This window comes from Lissotriton helveticus, chromosome 3_2 (genome assembly GCF_964261635.1).
Source record: "Lissotriton helveticus chromosome 3_2, aLisHel1.1, whole genome shotgun sequence".
Taxonomy (NCBI): domain Eukaryota; kingdom Metazoa; phylum Chordata; class Amphibia; order Caudata; family Salamandridae; genus Lissotriton; species Lissotriton helveticus.
Genome location: NC_136062.1, coordinates 195,851,178 through 195,873,356, shown reverse-complemented (window position 1 = coordinate 195,873,356; position 22,179 = coordinate 195,851,178).

Sequence of the window (22,179 nt, the reverse complement as noted above, 5' to 3'; positions counted from 1 at the left end):
AAAAACAGTATATATTTGCACATTTTCAAAATTGGGAATACTCATACTAGCATGAGAATTATTGGTCATTTTTAAAAAAGATTTTTTTATTTACACAATGTCTTTCATTGGGAAGGGAGAAATGCGTGAAAACTCAATAGGTAATAACCGTTGATTTACAAATCTGAATTACCCTAAGTCTCCCGATAAAAACGGTACCTCACTTGTGTGGGTCGGCCTTGTGCCTGCGACAGGAAACGGCGCAAAATGCAACGTGGTCATATCTCAATTTTGCAGTTAAAAATTGACCCTTTTATGGCAAAGTGCCTAGCTGTAGTTTTTGCACCCTAGCTCTGCCGGCTCCTAGGGAAACCTAGCAAACCTATACATTTTTGAAAACTACACACCCAGGGGAATTCAGAATGGGGTGACTCCACTGCCTCCCACCAGGTTCTGTTACCCAGAATCCCTTGCAAAGCTAAAAAATTTACCAAAAAAGCATTTTCCTCACATTTCTGTGGTGGAAAGTTCTAGAATCTGCGTGGATCAACAAAGTTCCACCCACCTAGGTCTCCCAAAAAAAATTGTACCTCACTTGCCTGGGTCTGCCTAGTGCCTGCGACAGGAAACAGCGCAAAACGCAACATGGTCGCACCGCAATTTCGCTGTGAAAATGTGCCCTTTTTTGGCAAAGAGCCTACCTTTCGTTTTTGAACCCTAGCTCTGCCGGCACCTAGGAAAACCTAGAAAACCTATACATTTTTGAAAACTAGACACCCAGGGAAATTCAGGATGGGGTGACTCGACTGCCTACCACCAGGTTCTGTTACCCAGAATCCCTTGCAAAGGTTAAGAAATTGACATAAAAATGCATTTTCCTCACATTTCTGTGGTGGAAAGTTCTGGAATCTGCGTGGATCAACAAATTTCCACCCACCCAGCATTCCCCCGGGTCTCCCAAAAAAAATGGTACCTCACTTGCCTGGGTCTGCCTAGTGCCTGCGACAGGAAACAGCGCAAAACGCAATGTGATCGCACCTCAATTTCGCAGTGAAATCGTGCCCTTTTTTGGCAAGGAGCCTACCTTTTGTTTTTGAACCCTAGCTCTGCCGGCACCTAGGGAAACCTAGCAAACCTATACATTTTTGAAAACTAGACACCCAGGGGAATTCAGGATGGGGTGACTCGACTGCCTACCACCAGGTTCTGTTACCCAGAATCCCTTGCAAAGCTAAGAAAGTGACAAAAAAATGCATTTTCCTCACATTTCTGTGGTGGAAAGTTCTGGAATCTGCGTGGGTCAACAAATTTCCACCCACCCAGCGTTCCCCCGGGTCTCCTGAAAAAAATGGTACCTCACTTGCCTGGGTCTGCCTAGTGCCTGCGACAGGAAACAGTGCAAAACGCAACGTGGTTGCACCTCAATTTCGCAGTGAAACCGTGCCCTTTTTTGGCAAAGAGCCTACCTTTTGTTTTTTAACCCTAGCTCTGCCGGCACCTAGGGAAACCTAGCAAACCTATACATTTGTGAAAACTAGACACCCAGGGGAATTCAGGATGGGGTGACTCGACTGCCTACCACCAGGTTCTGTTACCCAGAATCCCTTGCAAAGCTAAGAAATTGACAAAAAAATGCATTTTCCTCACATTTCTGTGGTGGAAAGTTCTGGAATCTGCGTGGATCAACAAATTTCCACCCACCCAGCGTTCCCCCGGCTCTCCCTAAAATAATGGTACCTCACTTGCCTGGGTCTGCCTAGTGCCTGCGACAGGAAACAGCGCAAAACGCAACATGGTCGCACTGCAATTTCACAGTGAAAATGTGCCATTTTTTGGCAAAGAGCATACCTTTCGTTTTTGAACCCTAGCTCTGCCGGCACCTAGGGAAACCTAGCAAACCTATACATTTTTAAAGACTAGACACCCAGGGGAATTCAGGAAGGGGTGACTCGACTGCCTACCCCCAAGTTATGATACCCAGAATCCCTTGCAAAGCTAAGAAATTGACAAAAAATACGCATTTTCCTCACATTTCTGTGGTGGAAAGTTCTGGAATCTGCGTGGATCAACAAATTTTCACCCACCCAGCGTTCCCCCGGGTCTCCCGAAAAAAATGGTACCTCACTTGCCTGGGTCTGCCTAGTGCCTGCGACAGGAAACAGTGCAAAACGCAACGTGGTCGCACCTCAATTTCGCAGTGAAATCGTGCCCTTTTTTGGCAAAGAGCCAATCTTTTGTTTTTGAACCCTAGCTCTGCCGGCACCTTGGGAAACCTAGCAAACCTATACATTTCTGAAAACTAGACACCCAGGGGAATTCAGGATGGGGTGTCTCGACTGCCTACCACAAGGTTCTGTTACCCAGAATCCCTTGCAAACCTAAGAAATTGACAAACAAAACGCATTTTCCTCACATTTCTGTGGTGGAAAGTTCTGGATTCTGCGTGGATCAACAAATTTCCACCCACCCAGCATTCCCCCGGGTCTTTCCAAAAAAATGGTACCTCACTTGCCTGGGTCTGCCTAGTGCCTGTGACAGAAAACAGCGCAAAACGCAACGTGGTCGCAACTCAATTTCGCAGTGAAATCGTGCCCTTTTTGGCAAAGAGCCTACCTTTTGTTTTTGAACCCTAGCTCTGCCGGCACCTAGGAAACCTAGCAAACCTATACATTGTTTAAAACTAGACACCCAAGGGAATTCAGGATGGGGTGACTCGACTGCCTCCCACCAGCTTCTGTTACCCAGAATCCCTTGCAAATCTAAAAAGTTGTGAAAACAATGCATTTTCCTCACATTTCTGTGGTAGAAAGTTCTGGAATCTGCGTGGATCAACAAATTCCACCCACCCAGCGTTCCCCCAGGTCTCCCGGAAAAAATGGTTCCTCACTTGCCTGGGTGGCTCAAGGACCCGCAACAGGCAAGGGCCCCAAACCTAATGAGGCAACATCAAAATAACCTATCACTAACCAACCTGGTTTTGCAAGGGGGTTCCCATGAGTTTTTGGTCCGGGGCTCAGCGGCCATCTAGGGAAACCTACCAAACCCACACATTTCTACAATGTAGACACCCGGGGGCTTCCAAGGAGCTATGGCTTGCGTGGATCCCCCAACGTTCTCTTATCCAGAATCCCTTGCAAACCTCATTTGTTGCTGAAAAAAATCATTTTTTTCACACATTTTTGTGTGGGAATGCGTGGCACCACTGGGCTCACACAAATTTCCTCCCACCCAGTGTCCCCCCAGGTCTCCCGATAAAAATGGTACCTCGCTTGTGTGGGTGGCTCAAGGACCCGCGACAGGCAAGGGCCCCAAACCTAAGGAGGCGACATCAAAATAACCTATCACTAACCAACCTGGTTTTGCAAGGGGGTTCCGATGAGTTTTTGGCCCGGGGCTCGGCGGCCATGTAGGGAAACCTACCTAACCCACACATTTCTGGAAACTAGACACCCGGGGGAGTCCAGCGAGGTATGGCATGCATGGGTCCCCCAAGGTTTTCCTACCCAGAATTCCCTGCAAACCTTAAAATTAGGTTAAAAAACAATTTTTCATACATTTTTGCGTGGGTTCTCCGTGCCGGCACAAATGTCCTACAGCCCAGTGTTTCCCTTGTTCTCCCGAGTAAAATTATACCTCACTTGTGTGGGTGCCCCAAAGCAGAACAGACTAAAAATGAATTTTTAAAAAGTGTTGTTTTTGGGATTGTCAAATTAAGCACCTCACCTTAGTCACAGGCCTTTGGCCCACCCACACAAATGAGGTATCATTTTACTCGGGAGAACAAGGGGAACACTGGGCGGTAGGACATTTGTGCCGGCACGGAGATCCCACGCAAAAATGTATGAAAAAGTGTTTTTTTAACCAAATTGTAGGGTTTGCAGGGAATTCTGGGTAGGAAAACCTTGGGGGACCCACGCATGCCATACCTCGCTGGACTCCCCCAGGTGTGTAGTTTCAAGAAATGTGTGGGTGTTAGGTAGGTTTCCCTAGATGACCGCCGAGCCCCGGGCCAAAAACACATGGGAACCCCCTTTCAAAAACAGATTGGTTAGTGTTTGGTTATTTTGATGCTGCCTCCTTAGGTTTGGGGCCCTTGCCTGTCGCGGGTCCTTGAGCCACCCACGCAAGTGAGGTACCATTTTTATCGGGAGACCTGGGGGAACTCTGGGTGGGAGGAAATTTGTGTGAGCCCAGTGGTGCCACGCACATAAAAAAGGCAGCGTAATCGTTGGTGTCAAGTGGGCTTTTTGCCCCCCCGGGGGGGGCAGATTCGGGGCTACTGCCCCCATCCTCCCTCCAGGGGGGGCAGAAAGGCTGTCATTGTTGTGGGTGGGGGGTGGGGGCATTGGCATGCCCATTTTGGGCAGCCTCCAACCTAAGACAAATGTGCCCAAAAATCCCATGTGTCTGGTGGGTTTTTTGCCCCCCCCAGGGGGGGGCAGATTGGGGCTACTGCCCCATCTGTCCCTGGGAGGGGCAGGAAGGCTGAATTTTAGCGGGGGAGGGGGTGGGCATGGGCATGCCAGTTTTGGGCAGCCCCACCCTATTTCAAATTTGCCCCCTCAAAAAATCCCTGGCGTCTAGTGGGCTTTTTGCTCACCCCCCCGGCAGGGCAGATTGGGGGGTAATGCTCCATCTACCCCCAGGGGGGTCAGAAAGTCCACTAGACGCCAGGGAGTTTTAGGGCAAATTTTGATTAGGGTGGGGTCTGCCCAAGACGGGCATGCCAATGCCCCCACCCTAATAAAAATTTGCCTTAAAAAATCCCTGGTGTCTAGTGGACTTTTTGCCCCCCCCAGGGGGGCAGATTGGAGGCTACTGCCCCATCAGCCCCCGGGGGGGCAGGAAGGCTGTTATTTATGTGGGGGAGGGGGTGGGGCATAGGCATGCCCGTTTTGGGCAGCCCATCCAAATTCAAATTTGCCTGCAAAATAATCCCTGGAGTCTAGTGGGACTTTTGCCCCCCCCGGCGGGGCAGATTGGGGGGTAATGCCCCCATCTACCCCCAGGGGGTCAGAAAGTCCACTAGACGCCAGGGAGTTTTTGGGTCAAATTTTGATTAGGGTGGGTCTGCCCAAGACGGGCATGCCAATGCCCCCACCCTAATAAAAATTTGCCTAAAAAAATCCCTGGTGTCTAGTGGGCTTTTTGCCCCCCCAGGGGGGCAGATTGGAGGCTACTGCCCCATCAGCTCCCAGGGGGGCAGGAAGGCAGTTATTTTTGTGGGGGAGGGGGTAGGGGCATAGGCATGCCCGTTTTGGGCAGCCCATCCAAATTCAAATTTGCCCGCAAAATAATCCCTGGCGTCTAGTGGGCTTTTTGCCCCCCCCCCCCGCGGGGCAGATTGGGGGGTAATGCCCCCATCTACCCCCAGGGGTGTCAGAAACTCCACTAGACGCCAGGGAGTTTTTTGGGTAAATTTCAATTAGGGTGGAGTCTGCCCAAAACGGGCATGCCAATGCCCCCAACTTAATAAAAATTTGCCCCAAAAAATCCCTGGTGTCTAGTGGGCTTTTTGCCCCCCCAGGGGGGGCAGATTGGAGGCTACTGCCCCATCAGCCCCCGGGGGGGCAGGAAGGCTGTTATTTTTGTGGGGGAGGGGGTTGGGGCATGGGCATGCCTGTTTTGGGCAGCCACACACTATTTCATATTTGCCCCCTCAAAAAATCCCTGGCGTCTAGTGGGCTTTCTGCCCCCCCGGGGGGCAAATTGGGGGCTACTGCCCCCATCTGTCCCCCGGGGGGGGGGGCAGAAAGTCTGTAATGGTGGCGGGGTGGGGGCATTGGCGTGCCCGTTTCGGGCAACCCCCACCCTAAAAAACAAGTGCACACAAAAAAATCCCTGGTGCATAGTGGGCTTTCTGCCCCCCGGGGGGCAGATTGGGGCTACGGCCCCCATCTGTCCCCCAGGGGGGGGCAGAAAGTCTGTAATGGTGGTGGGGGGGTGGGGGCATTGGCGTGCCAGTTTCGGGCAGCCCCACCCTAAAAAAAAGTGCACAAAATAAAATACCTGGTGCATAGTGGGCTTTCTGCCCCCCCGGGGGGGCAAATTGGGGGCTACTGCTCCCATTTTCCCCCCAGGGGGGGCAGAAAGGCTGTAATGGTGCCGGGGTGTGGGGGTGGGGGCATTGGCGCGCCCATTTCGGGCAGCCCCCACCCAAAAAAAAGTGCCACCAAAAAAATTCCCTGGTGTATAGTGGGCTTTCTGCCCCCCGGGGGGGGCAGATTGGGGGGCTATTGCCCCATCTGCCCCCCAGGGGGGCAGAAAGACTAAATACTATACATTTATTCATGGGGGAGTGAAGGCCCTTGCCCAAGGGGCACCTCCCCCCTCCCTGGTGTCTAGTGGGTGGATCCCTGCTTGGGCATCGCCCTCCTGGGGTACCATTGGAAAGGGGAGATTCTCCCCTTTCCAATGATACCTCTCCCGTCTTTCTACGTGCTCAGGGGGCTGAGATAGCCAACTGAGCATGTAGACAGTGAAACTGAAATGAGCCTAAAGGCTCATTTTAGTTTCGGTTTGTGTTCAATGACGACAGCGCGACGTGCGCGCTGATCGTCATTGAACAGAAACCAGGGAGGGGGCCTCGGGAGCTGGGGAAGCTCTTCCCCAGCTCCCAAGGTCAGAGGGGTGAAAAGGAAATCCCTTTGCTGTCTGCAGCAGAGGGATTTCGTGCCCCTGGCCTCATGACGGAATGGTTCCGTCATCAGCACAGGAGCACCGATGCTCATGACGGAACCATTCCGTCATGAGCATGGAAGGGGTTAAGTCTGATGCCTGCTCGGAAGAAGAAGCAGCTTTTAGTACGTCAGTGTGAACAAGTAACCAGTGTTTGACGCACTCGCTCTGAGGCAAGAGGTGTTCCAGCATCTGTCCGGATCAGGAAGCAGTGTTCCTTTTCTCCTGTCGGAACTAAGTAGTTTGCAAGTGTCTCTCCTGCAGCGCAGTGGCGTAACGAAACTTGAGGGGGCCCCCCTGCAAAGCACATGGAGGGGGCCACCTTTCCCCCGGCGGCGCGGCCCACCATCTACCACTTTGCCCTACAACCCAGAAATGTTTTGATTTGAAACCTCCAACATTTCGATGAAATGCCTCTATATTGTCTCTCTCTAAGTTCTAATGAGAAAGTGGGAAACACTCTTAAGATACAAGATTTGCCATTTGTGACAATACTGTCAAAAGCAGATTATTTAACTGAGGCAGCAATCAGAACAATGCCAAGGAGTGATCCTATTGTCTCAGGAACTGCCTTTGGCTGAAGAAAAAACAAAAACTATGAAGGGTCTGAAATTGTATTGTATTGCATTGTAATTGTATTCATATAGCGCTTACTACCCCTGACAAGTCGTCAAAACGCTTTTTCGGTGAGTAGCACGCTACTCCGGGACCCATAGACGATTAGCGTTGAATAGAAATTTGCCTAGCCTACGAGAAGGTAAGTTTCAATTCTATAAGGACGCGGAGGCGCCGATTATGCTAAATCTTCCTTCGCTTTATATCAAAATTATCAAACAGCAGCTTGTCAAAACGTATAAAACTACATTTCCCATAAAACTAGGGAAAAAGAAAACACAGTCCTTGGCAGTCCTTCTACAATGTCCATGCCTTCATGCCATAAGACGCTGTGTCATTTCCTGCACTTCCTCTTTCTTCGCTGGAGGAGCTCTCCCACGTTTAAGCATTCTGGTTCACACCATCATTGCCTGAAAGAGACAACACCAATCATTTTCTGAATAGCACCATATTAGGCATAAAAACAAATTTGCAACCAAATTACGCATGTAAGCACCAGAGATGAAAATTGATAAGACAACCAGTAATCAAATATGCAGAGACTACACAATTTAATCCCATTACCCCTTTACAATAGAAAAAGGATTACTTACGACTTACTTAGGGGGCGGGCTAGCAGTAATTTATAGGGAAAGGTGGCTCTTCTCCACAGAGCAGTCAGATGAAGTGGCTGATGGGGAGGTGCTCCATTTCTCTCTCATTATCAATCCCCACTTTACCTTGGGAGGATCACTGATTTATAGGCTTCCAGGTTATGCGGGGCACTTTATTGAAGTGTTGGAGGAGTGTATAGTGCCACGGGCACAGAGCTTTTCGAAATTTCTTTTGGTGGGTGACCTCAATATCCATGTTGATGTCACTGACTCTACTGAGGTTCGCCGCTTGGGGGAAATTTTCGATCTGGCACAACTTAAACAATGGGTGGAATCTCCGACCCATGTTGGTGGTCACCTCTTGGACCTAGTTTGTTCTAACTTTCCCATCATGGCTCTAGGTTCGGAAAGAGTGACATGGTCCGATCACGAGCTTATTAGGTTCTCGTGGGAGGTGGAGGACGCAGGCAAAACGGCTTGCGGCCTGCCCCTGAGTCACCCCCAGAAGATCAATCTGGTCTCGTTCGGACAAGCCCTATCTAGAGCCCGCCCGACTCTTAGTCCTGAGGTAAGCGAGGCGGTTAGTGGCTTTAATGGTTGGGTGGAACAGGCGGCTGATGCGTCCACAAAATATAACACCATGTCAAGGCTCCGCTGCACCCCTTCTCAACCCTGGTTCTCGCACGAATTGAGGGAGCTGAAATTGGGTTGCAAAAAGTTGGAGCGAGTGTGGAGGCACGAGTATAGCCCTGAGACAAAGGCCGCCCTGCGTATAGCCCAAAAGGACTACTATGCTGCTATTAGGACAGCAAAAGGCAGTTATTATGCAGGGAGAATTGCCAGGGCGAACAATAACAGTAGAGAGATCTTCTCTATTGTGAAGAGCTTTCTATCCCCTGTTGCTGATACACCCACGATCCCTTCCTCCATCCAATGGGGTGAGGAACTGTCCTCTTTTTTCATTGAAAAAATAGCAAAGATTCAGAAGGATTTGCTCTCTGCTCTGCCCGAAGCCAGCGCAGCGGTGGGTCTTCCCGCTCTGGTGTGTCACTGTGTCACCCAGCAGTTCACGGATTTTTCAGTGGCTGCTGAGTGCGATATATTGGCACTCCTTCAAACTTTAAAATTTGGCTCACCTTCAGACCCTTGCCCTGCGCGGGTACTTTCAGAAGTAGCCACTACTGTATGCAGTGAGGTCACCCAGATTGTGAATCTTTCTCTATCCTCAGCAACTGTTCCTGTATGCTGGAAGCAGGCAAAGCTTTTGCCGCTCCTAAAAAAATCAGGGTTGGATGCTGCTGTTTCAGGGAATTACCGTCCTATATCCCTCCTGCCGGCATTGGCAAAAATTTGTGAGAAAGTGGCTTTTCACCAACTCGAGAGCTTCGTGGAGGCTTCTAACGCCCTGCACCCAGCTCAATCGGGATTTAGGGCGGCCTACAGTACTGAGACAGCCCTGGTTGAGATGACGGAGGCAATCCGGGAGTGTCTGGACGGTGGCGGCAGAGCGGTCGTGATTTTTCTGGACCTCTCTGCCGCGTTCGACACCGTTCCTCATGAGCTCCTTCTCGCCAGGCTGTCTGCGGTCGGTATTGGTGGCTGTGCCTTGGCCTGGTTGTCGTCATTCCTATCGGATAGGACACAACAGGTCTGGATGCCGCCCCATGCCTCTAAGCCCAAGCTACTTCTCACTGGGGTCCCTCAGGGCTCCACTCTTAGTCCCTTACTGTTCAATGTTTACATCACTCCCTTGAATTACCTGGCGGAACAGTACGGGGCTAAGATAATTGGTTATGCCGATGACACGCAACTGCTGTTTACCTGGCCGGACGATCATCTGGATACTGTGGCAGTCCAGCTCTGTCTGTCCTCAGTCTTTCGCTGGCTGGCTCTGGCCCAGCTGAAATGTAACGAGGACAAATCCGAGGTCTTTTTTTACGGCACATTTCCCTCCAGCTTTAAAGACACGCTGTGGCCCTCGAACATTGCCAGCCCTAAGGTGATGGGTGGCCCTGCAAAAAATCTTGCCATATGGTTTGGGGAAGATTTAAGATTTGAAGATCATATAAGAAAATTGTCAGGGACATGCTTCGCCACTCTGAGAGTGCTGCGAAGATTCTTCCCACTCCTCCCTAGAGAAGCAAAGTAGACTGTCGCCCGAGCTCTCATTTTATCGAGATTGGACTACGCGAACGCTCTGTTCAGCGGTATCGGTGCATATCTGGTCAAACGTTTACAGGTCATCCAGAATGCCGCTGTCCGTCTCTTGTTCAATGTTCCGAGATGGAAGAGCGTCCGCTCCCACATGCGTAGCCTTCATTGGCTGCCAGTGGCGCAGCGTATCCTATTCAAATCTCTAGTGCTCTCTTTTAGAGCAACTCACGATCAAGGGCCAGCCTACTTGAGGAAACGGTTCATCCTGTATGCTCCTTCACGTTGCCTTAGATCGTCTTCCCTGTATAAGATGACTCTTCCTCGCTTTAAGTGGACTAGATTAGGGGGTCAGTCGATAGCTGTGGTGGCTGCCAGGGCATGGAATGCCCTTCCCCTGCGCTCCATTCAGTGTGTGGGTCAGTTTAAGAAGAGTCTGAAAACTCATCTGTTTATCGGTGTGGTATAAGCTGGTTCCCCCGTTGTGTTTTGTCTTTCTCCATCGCGCCAGGATACTCCCAAGTAACAGAGCGCGCTATAAAATGGTTTATACATACATACATACATACATACATAGAAATTTGCCTAGCCTACGAGAAGGTAAGTTTCAATTCTATTAAGGACGCGGAGGCGCCGATTATGCTAAATCTTCCTTCGCTTCATATCAAAATTATCAAACAGCAGCTTGTCAAAACGTATAAAACTACATTTCCCATAAAACTAGGGAAAAAGAAAACACAGTCCTTGGCAGTCCTTCTACAATGTCCATGCCTTCATGCCATAAGACGCTGTGTCATTTCCTGCACTTCCTCTTTCTTCGCTGGAGGAGCTCTCCCACGTTTAAGCATTCTGTTTCACACCATCATTGCCTGAAAGAGACAACACCAATAATTTTCTGAATAGCACCATATTAGGCATAAAAACAAATTTGCAACCAAATTACGCATGTAAGCACCAGAGATGAAAATTGATAAAACAACCAGTAATCAAATATGTTATGTTATATGATTTGTAAAGCGCACAGCTGCCACAGCAAAGTGGCGTCCCGGCGCTATGTTGGACAGAATAACACAACTAGATGGAGATATCAGACAGAGCTGAAGGAACAAATTAGATTAGTGGGAACAAAAAAGTTTTGACATCTCTCCTGAAAGGCAGTAGATCCGGTATGGCACGGATATCAATGGGTAAAGTGTTCCAGAGACTCGCTGCCAGGACACCAAAGGAGCGGCCGCCAACTCTGGCTTTCCTGAAGCGAGGAACACAGGCCAGAAATTAACCCGTCGAACGTAAAACTCTAGAAGGAATGTAGTAGGAGATCGCCTGTGCAAGAATGGGGGGGGATGAAGCCTTTAGGATCTTAAAAACCAGGCACAAGGCTTTAAACTTGATCCTCTGCCCAACGGGCAGCCAATGTAGGTCATATATGGTGCGTCTGGCAGAACAGAATTTAGGCAGGCCAACCAGCATTCTGGCAGCCGCGTTTTGCACACGCTGGAGGCGTGTAAGTTCAGCTTGGTTAACGCCCAAAAGAAGCGAGCTGGCGTAGTCCAATCTAGAGAGCACCGTAGCTTGGACAATGAGTTGCCTGGTAGGGGCATCAAAAAATTTAAAAATGGGTCTAAGGCTCTGAAGAACACCAAAACAGATACCGGCAACTCTTTTAGTATGAGGGATAAAAGACAAATTGGAATCAAGCCAGACCCCAAGGTTCTTTGCCTCTGTCACAGGAATGGGGGCTTGGCCTAGTTCCAGTGGCCACCAACGGTCTCCCCAGAGATGAACCTGTTTGCCCAGAACTAAGACCTCTGTCTTCGCTGCATTAAGTTGGAGACAGTTGTCCGTCATCCAACTTGCCACCTCCTTTAGGGCAGTCTGGTATTTAGGGGCATCGACCGCAGAGTCCCCATTTAGTGCAACCGCTAGCTGGGTGTCGTCAGCGTACGACACCATAGTTAAACCCCATCTCTTAGCGACAGCAGCTAGCGGCTGCACATACAAATTAAAAAGGGTCTGGCTGAGTGCCGAACCTTGCGGGACCCCTTGGGAAATGTTGCGGGGGGCAGATTCAAATGGAGGGGTGGATACTTTGAAGGTACGTCCTGATAAAAAGGAGCTAAACCATTCAAATGCTGTATTCTCCACAACCGGCCTCTCTCAGACGTTGAAGAAGGATGGAGTGGGAGACAGTGTCGAAAGCGGCACTAAGATCCAAAAGGATCAGTGCCGCCGTCTGTCCTGAGTCCAACATCCTCCGCAAGTGCTCCACCATCGCCAACAGGGCAGTCTCCATGCTGTGGCCTGCACGGAAACCATTCTGAGATGGATCAAAGATGCCTGAGTTTTGGAGATGGCAAGACAAGATTTTGTTGGCGTGTGCCTCCGCAAGTTTGGATACCCATGGGAGGAGAGAGATGGGTCGGTAGTGTTCAGGTTTTGATGGGTCCAGGGTAGGCTTCTTTAAAATTGGAATAACCGTCGCCTGCTTCCATTTACTGGGAACAGTCCCGGACTCAAAAGATAACCCAATAAGATCGTATACAAGGGGAAAGCAAACCTCAGCGGATTCTTTAAATTGTATAGGTCTTAGTGGGTCCGCAGGCGAGCCCGATTTGACTTTCGTAGCAAGAGATTTAAACTCTTCCTGAGATGGCATGGGTAATGCCAGAAGAGACCTAGAGGTTACAGGAGTACATCCTAGGTTATTAGCAGGCACAGTTTGAGGGGGGAATGTTCGGTAGATCGCCTCGACTTTCTCCACAAAGAAGGCCGCTAGCTCTTCACAACGGGTCAGGGAGCGTTTTTCCATTACCGCAGTTTTCTTGCTAGTAAGATCTTTACAGACCTTAAAGATGAGTTTTATTGGGTTAGGGCTGTTCTTAAACTCCAAGGAGTAAAATGTGGCTCGGGTTTTGCAAATGGCTCGATGGTATGACTTAATGCTAGCCAGATAGATCTGCTTGAGGTCGGGATCGTATGCCTTACGCCAGGCTCTTTCAGCCCTTTTACATGCAGTCTTAAGGAGCCTAAGGGAATCATCATACCACGGGCTAGAGGGGCCAGACCGGACTTTACTCCATCCCGCAGGGATTAAGGTGTCCAGGGCTTGGGTCAACCACTCGCAAAAATGGTCATATCCCAAAGAAGCATCTTTAGGGGGGTCCGGTGGATGTAGTGACAGAAGCTGATGGAAGTCGACTAGTCTCAATTTCCTCCAGGGGCGCTTAAAAAACGCCGGGGTAGAGCTCTTAAAAGGAGAAATGTTCGGCATAAGCCGGACTTCGATCAGGTGATGATCTGTCCAGGCCATGGGTTTAGGTGGAGACGTGACAGCATTATGGAGATTCGTCAAAAAGGGATCTAGAGTATGTCCGCCCACATGAGTCTGATGGTTGATAAGCTGATGTAGTTGTAAGGCCTCAAGATCTGCGAGGAAACTACTGACAGTAGAGGAAAGGGGAGTGTCCAGGTGGAGATTGAGGTCACCTACTATACTAAAGTTAGCTGATCTGAGGGCCAGAGAGGAAACTACCTCAGGAAGGGCGAGCCGAAAGGCGGCGTCAGGGCCAGGGGGTCTATAAATGAGAAGTCCAGAGATGGTAAAATGAGGGTTTATGGAAATTGCAAAATGGGCGCTTTCACAGCCAGCTATAACAATAGCCTTCCATGAGCATGGGTAACCTGCCTTAATCACGGCCGCGATCCCGCCACCTCTTGAGTTCCGATTCAGAGTGTACATGACGTACCCCTCAGGTAGCGCAAGGTTCATAGCTGCTGTGGCAGCGTCGTGAAGCCATGTTTCCGTCAAAAAGAAAATATCAGGTTTATCGTCTGTAAGTATTGTGAAAACATCTAAATGGTGACAGACCAATGATCTGACATTGAGATGGAGTATTTTAAGTGTTGTCTGACGGTGAATAGCAGCACGGGGGTCTGCTCCACTAAGAGCCGTTTGTGAGGGCTGTAAGTCGGTGATAGGGAGGGGCAACGGGAGCTCAAAAGGACACGTGGGACACTGGAAAGGTCCACAAAGGGGGTCAAGCGCGTCATGAGCGCATGAACTTACCTTATGACGGAGACCAATTAGAAAGTCACTGGAAAGCATAGTGGAAGTGTCCATAGTGTCCTGCCCTAGCCCTGCCTTAGCGCTGACGGGCGCAGACGGGCAGGACTCTGGCTTGACCCCGGCGCGAATGCGGCGCTCACGCTGTACGCGTCCGCTGCGCGGAGCCATGACCGTTGTTTTTATAGTGTAGCCTCTCGCCACCAGGGAGGCTAACCCTACCCAAAATGGCCGCCGCCGTCTCTCCGCCCGTGCCCCCGCTGAGACAGCCCTGAATCGGCCGGTCACTCAGGTGGAGGCAGAGGAGCTGTAAGTGCAGCGCAAATTCAGTAAATCAAATTATTGTTTTAAAAAAGGTAAAATTAGATGAGTGCCTCCACCCTCAATCGGTGGAGACAGGCGGCGTGATAACTCCGCGCGTAGGAGTGGGGGGGATAGGACTCAAAGGAGAAATACAACAAGTTTTAAAACGGATTATAAAAGTAGATAAAAGTGTGACTGCCCGGCTCAAGCCTCAGGCGTCAATATGCAGAGACTACACAATTTAATCCCATTACCCCTTTACAATAGAAAAAGGATTACTTACAACATTACGGGGCGGGGTAGCAAACAAAGAGCTCGCAGGGAGGGATAATCCTCGCCTCCGCGTCCTTAATAGAATTTAAACTTACCTTCTCGTAGGCTAGGCAAATTTCTATTCTACGTCAGGACCGGAGGCCAGGATTATGCTCCTTTAAAGTTTATCAATGACCACCTGGGTCACATTCAGCAGGGGTTTAAAATAGAGCCTTTTAAAGGTCGAGTCTGATGACCAATCCACTGCCTTCATAAGGTCTTCCAACCGAGCACCTAAGCTGAACGCTTTTGAGGCCATCGCCCCCCCCGTGCTGAATGTGCACCAAACGCTCTTGTGTTAATGCCCGCCTCTTGCATTATCCACCGAACCCAACGGGCTATAGTGGAAGATGAAACCGCCTTAAATGGCTTCTTGAGGGCTATCAGGAGTTGTCGTTCGGCCGGAGGGCAGACTTCCTCCGTAGCTTCCTCATAGGTTTTCAGGCAGTGCTCCACTCAGAGCTTTGGTGACTCCTCAAAAGCAGGATAAGAGATTGTACGGGTGTTGGACTTAGTGCGTCTACTTACTGTAAATGTTACACCCTCCGAGGAGAAAACCTTCGCTGTAATATCTAAGGCCCAGACATCTGATACTTTCCTGCATGACACCAAACATAGCAACATTGCTAATTTTGCAGACAATTCCTTCCTAGAAAGGAAACGGTTTGGTTGCCAATATAACAGTAAATTCAAAACCTGATTAACGTCCCAGAGGACTGAATAATGGGGCTCTGGAGGTAAAGATAATCTGATACCTCTGAGAAGTTTACAGACGGAGGATGCTCTCCCAACGGGACACCATCCACCGGAGCATGACCCGCTGAAATGTCTGAACGGACTGTGTTTACAGACCTATACACCAAACCTTTCTATGCCAAATCCGCTAGATAGTTAAGCACATGCGTTAAATCTGCGACCACGGGATCCACTTCCCGTCGCATACACCAACATACCCATCTCGTCCAGGCCAATCTGTATAAATTGGATGTGCTGTCCGCCCAAGCTCTGGATAGTAGGAGTTCAGCGTGCTCCGAAAGGCCTGGCAATCTCCAGCGTTGCCTGTAATCCGCCACGCCATGAGATGAAGTGAGCCGACCTCTACAAGGCGGTGAGGAACTCCCTCTGGACTCAAGAGAAGATGGGGAGTTTGGCGGAGTGGGAGTGGAAAATCCCAAGAAAGTTCTAGAAGAACTGGAAATCAAACTTGAGACCTTCAAAACGGCTTCACCAGAACCACCGAGGCTCCCTGCCTGCGTACCTGGGCAGCCGCCCGGGTGATCATGGAGAACAGCGGAAATGCATAGCCGCTCTCTTGACTCCAATCCTGGGAGAACGCATCGGTTGCCACTGCCAGCGGATCCGTTCTCCAACTGAAGAACCTGGGAAGCTGCCGATCTAGACGACAAGCAAAGAGGTTGATGGAGAAAGGTCCCCAGCGTTGCTGCAGGTACCGAAAAATCTCCGGATCCAGCTTCCAAAGGTTGGTGTCCTTCAGGTAACGGGAATGCCAATCCGCCACTAAATTCTCTCGACCTGGGAGATAATCTGCTGTGACCGAGATCTGATTGGAAAGGCAAAACTCCCAGAACTGCTTTGCCATGGTCGCCAGGGCTTTGGACCGAGTGCCCCCCAGGTGATTGATATACCTGACCACCGACACATTGTTCATCTTGAGGAGTACCGAGGCTTGTACGCGATCCTTGGTCCAGCAACGGACTGCAAAGTAGCCTGCTAAAAGATCCAGAAAATTGATATGAAGCTGTTGCTCTTGAGGAGACCAACTTCCGCCGGTGGAGAACTCCCCACACCGTGCGCCCCAGCCCGCTCGGCTGGCGTCCGACTCTATTATCAAATCGGGTGCGGAACCAAAGATGGCTCTTGCGTACCAAGCCTCCATGTGGGAAAGCCACCACTCTAGCTCTTCGCGCACCTCTTCCGTCAAAGGAACTATCTGAGAGTACGTCAGGCCTCTTCGCAGATAATGTGCTTTTAAGCGCTGAAGGGCCCAGTAATGCAACGGACCAGGAAAAATGGTCTGAATGGAGGCCGAAAAGAGACCCACCAGGCGGGCTATCTGACGCAGAGAAGTCCCCTGTTTGGCCAGGGTCTGCCTTATTTCGTGCCGAATCTTTACTACCTTCCTGGAGGGTAGACTTACAGAAGATGAGTCTGAGTCGATCACGAACCCCTGAAAAATCGCCTTCCGGGCTGGGACTAGGAGGGACTTCCTCTCGTTGATCACGAACCCCAATTCCTTCAGAAAAGACACCGCCATCTGCAGATGACTCCACAATTGCAAGGGGCATTGGGCCAAGATTAGAATGTCGTCTAAGTAGACGATCAAGCGGACCCCGTGTGCCCTCAAGTACTCCACCGCCGGCTTGAGGACCTTGGTGAAGCACCACGGGGCCGAGGAAAGCCCGAACGGAAGACATTGGAACTCTTAGGCTTGCCCCCGCCAAAGAAATTGAAGGAATCGTCTGTGCGGCGGAAAAATCGGGACCACGAGGTACGCATCCTTCAGGTCCAGTCGCACCATCCAATCGAGTGTCTCTGAGTAAATGAATGCTCGAGTACGTCTCTGAGCAAATGAATGCCCTCCATTTTGAATTGCCTGTACACCAACCACTCGTTGAATTCCCGAAGGTTGATACCCGGTCTCCGACCCCCGTCTGTCTTGTCCACCAAAAATAGATTGCTGAGAAAACCCCTAGGATGGACCTCCGTACGACACACCGCTCCTTTTCGGAGCAAGTCAGCTACTTCCTCGTCTACCATAGCTGCGTCTTCCGCGCTGAAAACTATTGGGCATGGACGGACGTCCTGACAGAGGGATCCATAAACTTCTATTTGGAAACCTCTCACTGTTTGCAGCACCTAGGTGTCCCCTGTAAGAGCTTCCCAAGCGAGGAAGAACTGCACCAACCTGCCCCCAACTTGCACCTGCGCAGCTGGCAGAACACTCACCATTAGCATTTCCGTTGCCGCCTCTGTAACCTCCTCGGCCTCGGAAGCGCTGCCCTCTTGTCGGGTAAAAGTTGGTAAAATGCTGGTCCGTTTGATATTGCCCACGTCCAGAGCCTTGCCCCCTGCCCTGGGGGTTCGGGTGTTCTGGCAGCGGGCGTCTCCTACACCGACCGGCCCTGCGGAAAACCCGAGGGTTAAAGACGCTTTTAGTGTTTGCCTGAGCCTTATCTAAGGATGTAAAGGTGGCGACGAACTTGCCCAGTTCTTTAACGAAGGGCTCGCCAAACAAACCCCCTTGTGCCGTTGCCCCCGCTTCTAAACAGGCCAAATCACCCAGTTTAGGGTCAACTTTAATCAAAAGGGACCTACGTCTTTCTCTTGAGAGGGCACAATTGGCATTGCCCATAAAGCAGATTGCCCTTTGCGCCCAAGCCAACAGGACCTCAGGATCAATCAAGGAACCCGAACTACGGGCCTCCTCCGCCATGTCCAGAATTTTCGTCATTGGACCAATGGCGTCTAGCAGATTGTCCTGACATGCGCGCAAGGAACGATCTATCCCTTTTTTAGGGTCCTCGATAAACTTAGCTAGGAAGGTGGCAATCTTTCCTTCAAATTCTGGGGTAAGATATACCTTGCCGTCCAGGGTAGGCCTGGGGCATTCCGCTCGCAGACGACTTCTGGCCTCATTCTCTAGCGGTTACCTGAGCCGGGACGCTACGTACAAGGCGGCCTTCTCAGAAGGAATCCACTCAGCCGACCTCGGATGCACAATATCATCCGGGTCTAACATGTCGGCAATGCCTGCCTTAGGTGGCTCAGTAGAACCCGATGGGTGCCAGGACCTGGAAGAACCTGCCTCATCATCAGAGACGTCCGGGGTATTCCCTTGCTGGTTCTGGGGAGAAACCGGTCGGGGGTCCGAACTAGGACGGACCGACTCCTGGGGAAGCACTATGGGCGCTGTGTGCTCCAAGAACACCTGTTTGAGGCGTTCAAAGGCATCCTTATTAACCCCCCCCCCACCACACTTCTTCTTGGGGGGAGGGGAACTGTCAGGTTCCCTCTGGGTTTCCGCCGGGATCTCTGCCGGGTTAGTCTGGGGCGGCTGTCCCACTCTCGAACACAGTGCTCAATCTTATCAGCTAAACGCTGCTCCATCTGGGTCATAAGCTCATTGACTGCCATATAGATGGAATTATCCACCTTATTATAAAAATCGTCATCCTACTGTAGGTAGGAAAGGGAGTCCTCCTCCTCGCAATATTCGTGCTCCATGGCAAAGGGAATAGGGCACACAAGCTAAATGCCAATGGGCACACTGACGCAGCGCGCAAGGAATGTATTCTGAGGGTCTCTCAGGATACTCAGGGGCCAAAGGCACACAATTTTATGGGGAGTTGTCAGGTCCCCAGGACACCACCACACCCACAAGTTACAGGGGGTAGCTGCCTGGCCGGGTGTCAGTGATTTCCCACAGGTTCTAAGGCAACTCAAGTGTACTGACCCTGTGAACAGGGCGTGAGGCTAACAAAGCTGGTGAAACCACCAGGGACGGTGGGTGACATTTGAAAGTGGTGGGGCGCAAGTGATTTGCATACAGCACCGTAGCGAGCGAGCGCAGCGAGCGAGCCCGAACCCCAAAAGGGGTGTTTGGGGGGATAACCCCCCCCACGAAAATTTTAAAAAAAAAGAAGAAAAATCGTGCATTTTCATGCAAATTGGAGAAAGCAGGAAGGTTAATAAAGCAATTGTGAAAGTGCAGTTATTACATTAATAGATGGCATAACATAGGTAGCTGCTTATTCAGTATAACCACAGAGCTTCATACATTCCGTCCTATTACGCTCAGGTGCTGAATTCAGACTATAAGACTTTCATGGAAATCTCAGCTCTAAGAGTAGAAGAAGTTGCACAGCAGTTGGGAAACAGCCTTCACAAAGCATTGGGAACCACAGCCCACACAGCTCTCACAGCCCACACAGCTCTCACAGCCCACACAGCTCTCTCAGCCCACACAGCTCTCTCAGCCCGCACAGCTCTCTCAGCCCGCACTGCTCTCTCAGCCCGCACTGCTCTCTCAGCCCGCACTGCTCTCTCAGCCCGCACTGCTCTCTCAGCCCGCACAGCTCTCACAGCCCGCACAGCTCTCACAGCCCGCACAGCTCTCACAGCCCGCACAGCTCTCACAGCCCACAGCTCTCACAGCCCACACAGCCCACATAGCCCACAGCCCACACAGCCCTCACAGCCCACACAGCTCTCACAGCCCACACAGCCCTCACAGCCCACACAGCCCTCACAGCTCTCACAGCCCACACTGCTCTCACAGCCCACACAGCTCTCACAGCCCACACAGCCCTCACAGCCCACACAGCCCTCACAGCCCACACTGCCCTCACAGCTCTCACAGCCCTCACAGCCCTCACAGCCCACACAGCTCTCTCAGCCCACACAGCTCTCTCAGCCCACACAGCTCTCTCAGCCCACACAGCTCTCTCAGCCCACACAGCTCTCACAGCTCTCACAGCCCACACAGCTCTCACAGCCCACACAGCTCTCAGCCCACACAGCTCTCAGCCCACACAGCTCTCACAGCCTACTGCTCTCACAGCCCACAGCTCTCACAGCCCACACAGCTCTCACAGCCCACACAGCCCACACAGCCCTCACAGCCCACACAGCCCACACTGCCCACACTGCCCTCACAGCTCTCATAGCTCTCTCAGCCCACACAGCCCACACAGCCCTCACAGCTCTCACAGCCCACACTGCTCTCACAGCCCACACTGCTCTTACAGCCCACACTGCTCTCACAGCCCACACTGCTCTCACAGCCCACACAGCCCTCTCAGCCCACACAGCTCACACTGCCCATACTGCCCTCACAGCTCTCTCAGCCCACACAGCCCACACAGCCCTCACAGCCCTCACAGCTCTCACAGCCCACACTGCTCTCACAGCCCACACTGCTCTCACAGCCCACACTGCTCTCACAGCCCACACTGCTCTCACAGCCCACACAGCCCTCTCAGCCCACACAGCTCTCTCAGCCCACACAGCTCTCTCAGCCCACACAGCTCTCTCAGCCCACACAGCTCTCTCAGCCCACACAGCTCTCTCAGCCCACACAGCTCTCACAGCCCACACTGCTCTCACAGCCCACACAGCTCTCACAGCCCACACAGCTCTCACAGCCCACACAGCTCTCTCAGCCCACACAGCTCTCTCAGCCCACACAGCTCTCTCAGCCCACACAGCTCTCAGCCCACACAGCTCTCACAGCCCACACAGCTCTCACAGCCCACTGCTCTCACAGCCCACACTGCTCTCACAGCCCACAGCTCTCACAGCCCACACAGCTCTCACAGCCCACACAGCCCACATAGCCCACACAGCCCACAAAGCCCACACAGCCCACACAGCTCACACAGCCCACACAGCTCTCACAGCCCACACAGCTCTCACAGCCTACTGCTCTCACAGCTCACACTGCTCTCACAGCCCACACTGCTCTCACAGCCCACACAGCTCTCACAGCCCACACAGCTCTCTCAGCCCACACAGCTCTCTCAGCCCACAGAGCTCTCTCAGCCCACACAGCTCTCAGCCCACACAGCCCACACAGCTCTCACAGCCCACACCTCTCACAGCCCACACAGCTCTCACAGCCCACACTGCTCTCACAGCCCACACTGCTCTCACAGCCCACACAGCTCTCACAGCCCACACAGCTCACAGCCCACACAGCTCTCACAGCCCACACAGCTCTCACAGCCCACACAGCCCTCACAGCCCACACAGCCCTCACAGCTCTCACAGCTCTCACAGCCCACACTGCTCTCACAGCCCACACAGCTCTCTCAGCCCACACAGCTCTCTCAGCCCACACAGCTCTCTCAGCCCACACAGCCCTCACAGCTGTCTCGATTTTGAATAGAAGTGATTACAGATTACACAGAAAATCACGATGGGGTGCGTTTAAGAGGCGTCTTTTCTCTCATGCCTTTTATGACACCTAACTAAATTAAGGTATTTTAACTGCATTATATTTGATTTGTGATTTACAATCTGGAGGATAATAAAAATAAGTTAACTATAAAGCCTGAGCCCCTTGTAAAGTAAAGGGATGTTTTGTCACACTCAAATGTGTGTATTTTAATACAGAAAGGTATTCATGTATCTATAGTTTTAAATAGCGCGCAACCAGCATATCGACGTGGTTATAAAACAGTTGCAAAATAGAAATTATGCATAGATAAAATACTATATAAATATATCAAAATGACATTGACTCCACATTATCAGGCTAGAACACGTTGAATCATTAATTGCCCATGATATACTTTTATGTTTCGTGGCGGAATTTGGCGAAAGCAATGACAATTTTTTCAAAAAACGAGAAACATGACAAAAGTATCGCTAACGCCCCACAAGCTCAATCAACTACACACCTGAAAAACACAGAAACTAAATAATGGGTTCATCTACATAGCGCATTCCAAAAATTCTAAATAC